Source organism: Gekko japonicus, unplaced genomic scaffold, assembly GCF_001447785.1.
Source record: "Gekko japonicus isolate JY-2015 unplaced genomic scaffold, Gekko_japonicus_V1.1 scaffold631, whole genome shotgun sequence".
NCBI lineage: Eukaryota > Metazoa > Chordata > Lepidosauria > Squamata > Gekkonidae > Gekko > Gekko japonicus.
Window position 1 is genome coordinate 548,893 of NW_015168670.1, and position 6,546 is coordinate 555,438.

Consider the following 6,546-nt stretch of genomic DNA (forward strand, 5'->3'; position numbering starts at 1 on the left):
TAAATATGTACTGAATTGGAAGTTTATGCCTCATGTTAATACACCGAGTTGCTCATGAACATGGCAGGGTTACATCAGTAGAGAGACACTAAAACAAACAGAATATTGCTGCAGTGTCAGGTATATTTCAAGGAGAACAGTTTATTGCTTTCACAAAAGCTGATATTCTAACACCAGCCAAGCATTAGAAATCTGGTCCAAGCTACCGTCTACAGGCCTGTCCAGATAGGATCTTTAATATCCGTAAAAACCAAACTTCAAGATCTCGTTGCCCTCATGCTCTATTATTCCTTCACTAATAAGAAAAGGACAGCAAATAACAATTTGATGCTTTGCAGCAACATATCTTCCTCTTTCTACTCAAGCATTGGGATTTATCAGTAGAAATCTGTTCCATTCACTTTCACGTCAGCAGTGTAGCCTGACAGGCCAAGAGCAGATTTCTAACAGCACTGGATAGCTGGAGCCCTCAGAACCTTCAGGAACTGCCTTACTTCACAGTCTGACATTAGCCACATATTGTTTTCTGTAAAGAAAACAATGAGTGCAAAATGCATGCCTGAAATTTAAACATTGATCCAGAGGAGTGGACGGGTTGAGAAATCTTGCTTTATGGGGCGTTGTCACCATTAATACAAATTAATTCTTATTTTAAAAGGTAAAAAGGCAAAGGTTTCCCTTGCTTGAAAACTGGCTGAATCCAACTCTAGGGGGCGGTGCTTATCTCAATTTCTTTTTCTTTCTTTCTTTCTTTTGAATTTTTAAAATTAGTTTATATACAGAAATGGGGGAGGGGGAGGGAAGGAAGGGAAAGAAGACAGAAATATTAAAATTTCCAATTTAACATTCTGCATGCATATCTTCAGGAGCTGCGGTGGCTCAAGTGGTTAAGACGCTGAACTGCAGGCTGTGGAAGGTCAGTAGTTCAGCAGTTCGAGACCCGGGTGCCGCATGATGGAGTGAGCTCCCGTCTCTAGTTCCAGCTCCTGCCAACCTAGCAGTCCGAAAGCAAGAAATTGCAAGTAGATAAATAGGTACCACTTCGGTGGGAAGGTAACAGCGTTCCGTGCGCCTTGGTGTTTAGTCATGCCGGCCACATGACCACGGAAACGTCTTCGGACAGCGCTGGCTCTTCGGCTTTGAAACGGAGATGAGCACCGCAACCCTAGAGTCGGATTCGACTGGCTTTCAAGCAAGGGAACCTTTACCTTTACCTTTATGCATATCTTCTCATTACAATTTCGCAACTACTTCATCTATCATTCTTCTTATTCTTCACTTGATCTTATTTTCTCAATAGTTAAGTTTTAACCAGTCATAAAACACCCTCCAGGGTCCCATACATTCTTCTTCTATTTTTTCTTTTAATATATTTGTCAACTTGTTCATTTTGGCACATTCCATAATCTTCAATATCAACTAGTGTAGCGTTGGAATCTTCAGTGTCTTCCATGCCACTGCAAGTAAAATTCTGGCAGCTGTTATAACATGTAGCATAAAGTAATTCATCTCCATTTTCAAGCTGAAGAGCCAGCACTGTCCAAAGATTTTTCCGTGGTCATGTGGCCGGCATGACTAAACGCCGAGGCGCATGGAATGTTGTTACCTTCCCACCGAAGTGGTATCTATTTATCTACTTGCAATTTCTTGCTTTGAGACTGCTAGGTTGGCAGGAGCTGGGGCCAGAGATGGGAGCTCACTCCGTCATGCAGCAATAGGGTCTCAGACTGCTGAGCTACCAACTTTCCAGTCTGCAGCTCAGCGTCTTAACCTCTAAGTCACCATGCCAACCAAATGCTAGATGATGCAGAGAACACAGAAATGATGCACTGCAGCCCTTCCCTACCCAGAGGAACGCCAATAATTACTGGACAGATGAGATAAGACTGGAAGAAGTAGGAGGCATTATTTCTGTGAAGAGAAGTTCAGCGTCACTAATTTTTTGTAGGTTTTTTCTTGAGACGACAACAAGCATATGGAATGATCCTCTCTGACATTATATATTTGAAAACGAAAAAAGCTTTTAACTCGCAAGAAAACCTATTGCATATATTTAGTCATTATACTTTATACCTCAGATTTCTTCCATGGAACTCAATCAAGAGGGTTCCCAGGCACTCAAAACATGAACATGACCAGACTCACACTTATTTAGCTAAAGCTCATTATTGATTATGGTTAATGAACCTTTCCAGGTTCTTCCAGGATCCCCTCAGGGCACAGTAGGAGCCTGTACTCCTTCCCTGAGAAGGTCAAATTGTTCCTGGGATAGCCAGTTGGGCGGAGACAGAGGATACTTTGGGGGTCTAGCCAAGTGGAAGCCCCAAATATTTATCATTCTTCTTAAAATGCAACCTTCAGACAACATACCACCTGCTACCACATTTTGGGACTGACATCAGACAATTAATAATGAAGACTCTTGTATTTGTTATAAATACCTAGAACCATCAGCTTGCCCACTGGCAAGAGACAGTTTGCTGGATTAGATGAAAACTGTTCTCATGTAGATCCCCCTCCCAAAATCGTATGAATAATTTTTATTCGTTCATTACAGATAAAACCAAAGGGCATCAGGGGACCAAATGGTCTAGAAACCCTAAACTAGTGCCTTGAGCCAATTTGGGGGTGAGTGCAAGCTTAATCCTGACAAGACAGCAGTACTATCAGTGAGCAGAAGACCGGAACCAGGATTTAAGGTGTCACCTGTTCTGGATGGGGTTACACTCCCTTTGCAGGAACAGGTCCATAGCTTGGGGGTGCTCTTGAACCCAGGCTATTGCAGGATAAAAAGATGGCAGTTGCAGCAGGAGTGCCTTTTACCAGCTTCAGCTTGTTAGCCAGCTGCAGTCTTTCCTGAGCAGGAAAAAAAAATATGGCCACAGTGGTGCCTGCCCTGGTTAATTTTGATTAGATTATTGCAATGCACTCTGCGTGCGGCTGCCCTTAAAAAGTGCCTGGAAACCTCAATTGGTACAGAATGCTGCAGCCAGGATGCTGACTGAAATAATAATGGGGGGGGGGGATAAATTTTTAGTAAATTACAAACTGTACTACAAAACATAAACAATTATATAAAAGCACCAAAAATATATACACAACCTCACAATATATTTACATTTGTAACAAATATAAACAAATATTAACATTCTTCAAATATAAAACATACTAACACCATTTTACAATACCTTTTACCACATCTTCATACAAAACAATTTACAAAACTTTTTATTACTGATATATCTATCTATAGATATAAATGTATTGCTTTTATATATTATCTCTTACGTTATGGGAGGCTTGCTTCCATGTAGGGTTGCCATTCTCCCAATGGGGGAACCCCATCCCCCAAAGTGCCCTGTCTGTGCCAACATGCCCAGCACAATGACGTCACCCAGACATCATCACACAGGGCACGTTGAGGGGGAGGGGCGCTCTATCATTTGAGTAAAAACTCTATGGTTACCATAGAGTTTTCCCTCAAATGCTAGAATGTCCCCCTGCAACGTGCCCTGTGCACGTTCTGTAGCTTGTATTCTAACATTGATAGTGTATAATAAACAAACTTTGTTTAAGGAATTTAGCCTTGTAGTAATTTTCAGTGAATCTAGTGGTGTGTGGATGCTTTGGTAAGGGGTGATAGTAAAGGTAAAGGCTCCCTTGCTCGAAAGCCAGTCGAATCCGACTCTAGGGTTGCGGTGCTCATCTCAAAGCCGAAGAGCCAGCGCTGTCCGAAGACGTTTCCGTGGTCATGTGGCCGGCATGACTAAACACCAAGGTGCACGGAGCGCTGTTACCTTCCCACTGAAGTGGTAACTATTTATCTACTTGCAATTTCTTGCTTTCGGACTGCTAGGTTGGCAGGAGCTGGAACTAGAGATGGGAGCTCACTCCATCATGCGGCACCCGGGTCTCGAACTGCTGAACTACTGACCTTCCACAGCCTGCAGTTCAGCGTCTTAACCATTTGAGCCACTAAAAAAAAGAAGTTCTGTGGGGAAACCCAGAGAGCAAGTTCTCCCAGAATTTCCCCCACATCTCCCACAAGCAGAAAGCAAGAGTAAATAAGGCACACTATTCCACCAACACAGGCTAAACAAGGAATAAAGCTGAATAAAATGTACCCCCCAGCCTGAAGCATGCCAGCTTCGTTTCTTTGTCTTTATTGTTTGAAAGGCTTATTCTGTGTTACCATTTAATTTGGAAGTATGGTATTATAGTGCCTGCTGCCAATGGATACTTCAAATTAATTCCTTCCTGTTCCACATGGTGAAACAGGTCTTCAGGCCACTTCTAAAGGAGTAAGGCAAATTGCCACAGAGGCATTGTCTGAAGGTGGTCAGAGCCTGAAAGAGAGACTACCTACAAATTCTATATACACTGCTATGAGCTCCTTGAAAAAAGACAGAAGAGTACATAACCATAAAAGTACATAATAATAAATGTGATCCAAATTGTTAGATGGGACCATGGAATTAAATATTATTTATTATTCTTGTATGCCCTCAGGACTAATAAAACAGAAGTCCACTGATACTTTAAGGATTAACAACATTTATTCCAGCATGACGTTTCATGAGTCAGAGTTCACTTCTTCAAAAGAAGGAAATCATGTTTCACATTTTTATAGCAGAAATTACAGAAGGGCAGGGGGGAAGGGAGGAGGAAGAGGCAGAGAGAGGCTTGCTGTGAATCCTGTAATAAATATTTCAGTTGTGAGGCTCTGTGATTTCAGGTGAGACTGGAATGGATTAGGATATTGAATTCTCTGTGTAAGAAAACGGAACAGAATAGGATATTTCCTAAATTTATATGTGATGCTATTGTAAATTATTTGATTTTATTTTCTCTAGTTTCACCATGTTGTTTTAGGAAAAGAAAGTGAATGTGTAGCTGTCTGGAGAGAGGCTGCTTCATCAAGGGCAGAGCTGTTGTCCCCTGCTGCTCTGCCCCGCCCCCAGCTCCTGGAACTATAAAGGAAGTTGCCTTCTAGGAGGAGGGAAGGAAGTGAGTGTCTGCCTGTCTGTTTCAACAAAGGCAAAGCGGTTGCCCCCTGCTCTGCCTCATGAACTACTTTGTTAATAGAAAGTCATAATTGTGAAACATGCTTACTTTGCTTGTATGTGAAATCTGATTGTCTTTTGTGTGTTTTGTACATTGTAAGCTGCTTTGAGTCCATATTGCATGGAAGTTTAAAGTGCACTGCAAGTTAAAAGTGTCCTAAAAGAAAATGAAAAAGTGTTGTTAGCTGCCCGACAGATCGTTTACATGGAGTAGTGGCTGTAACTGTGGAAGTCTATTATGAACTGAGATCGAGGCAGCTCTCAAAGAAGTGATTCATGTTTATTCAGCTCATAACAACACAAGACAAAAATGCATAGAACCAGGCTGACAAAAAAAATTTGAACAGGAGTAAACCACACCCAACAATAGATAACAACCAATAGAATTACTGGGCTTGGAACCTATGAAAGTGGCTCCTGCAGAAAACACAGGCTTCTCTGATTGGTTAGTTCTTCAATCCAAACACTGCTTTGTTTTATGGAACTTATGCTTAAGCTAAACATTGCTTTATTAACTTAAGACATAACAAAGTCCTTAGCAGGTGCCTGGAAATAGTAAAATAATGAGATGGCTGAAGGTCAATAAACTGAAGCTCAGTACAGACAGGACTGAGGTGCTATTGATCAGCGGCAAAGTTGCTCAATGACTGAGAAGTCACCCCATCTTAGAGGGGGGTAACACTTGTCCTGAAAGAGCAGATTCGTCACTTGGGGGTGCTGTTGGATCCTGGCTTATGGTCAGAGGCTCAGGTCTCCTCTGTGACATGTAGCACCTTTTATAGAGTCAGTTTGGTGTAGTGGTTATGAGCAATGTTCCCTCTAAGCTGTGGAGTCTTGTGAGCAAAAATTCTACTTTGTGAGCTACTAGCATTAAAGTTGTGAGCAGGTAATTTGGCTACTGCATAAATCAGTTTGCTCTGGAGTCAGCCTTCCTGAACTAAGACAAAAATGTGTGAGCTGGAGGTTAAAAAACTGTGAGCTAGCTCACACTAACTCAGCTTAGAGGGAACACTGGTTATGAGTGGTTCTTCTGAAGAATCGGGTTTGATCCCCCCACTCCTCCACATGCAGCTGCTGAGTGACCTTGGGTCAGTTACATGTTCTCTCAAGAGCAGTTCTCTCAGAGCTCTCTCAGCCCTACCTACTTCACAGGGTGTCTGTTGCCGGGGGTATTATGAATTGAGTGATTTAATCTTCTTCAGCTCATAACAACACTAGACAAAGAGCTCTCTCAGCCCTACCTACTTCACAGGGTGTCTGTTGCCGGGGGTATTATGAATTGAGTGATTTAATCTTCTTCAGCTCATAACAACACTAGACAAAGATACATAGAACAATGCTGACTTATATATAATTTGAACGGGCAAAACCACACCCAACAGATAACAACCAATCGGAGTACGGAGTTTGGAACCAATGAGAGTGGTTCCTGCTGCCGTCAAGGGCTTCTCTGATTGGCCTATTTGCCAATCCATGTAATGCT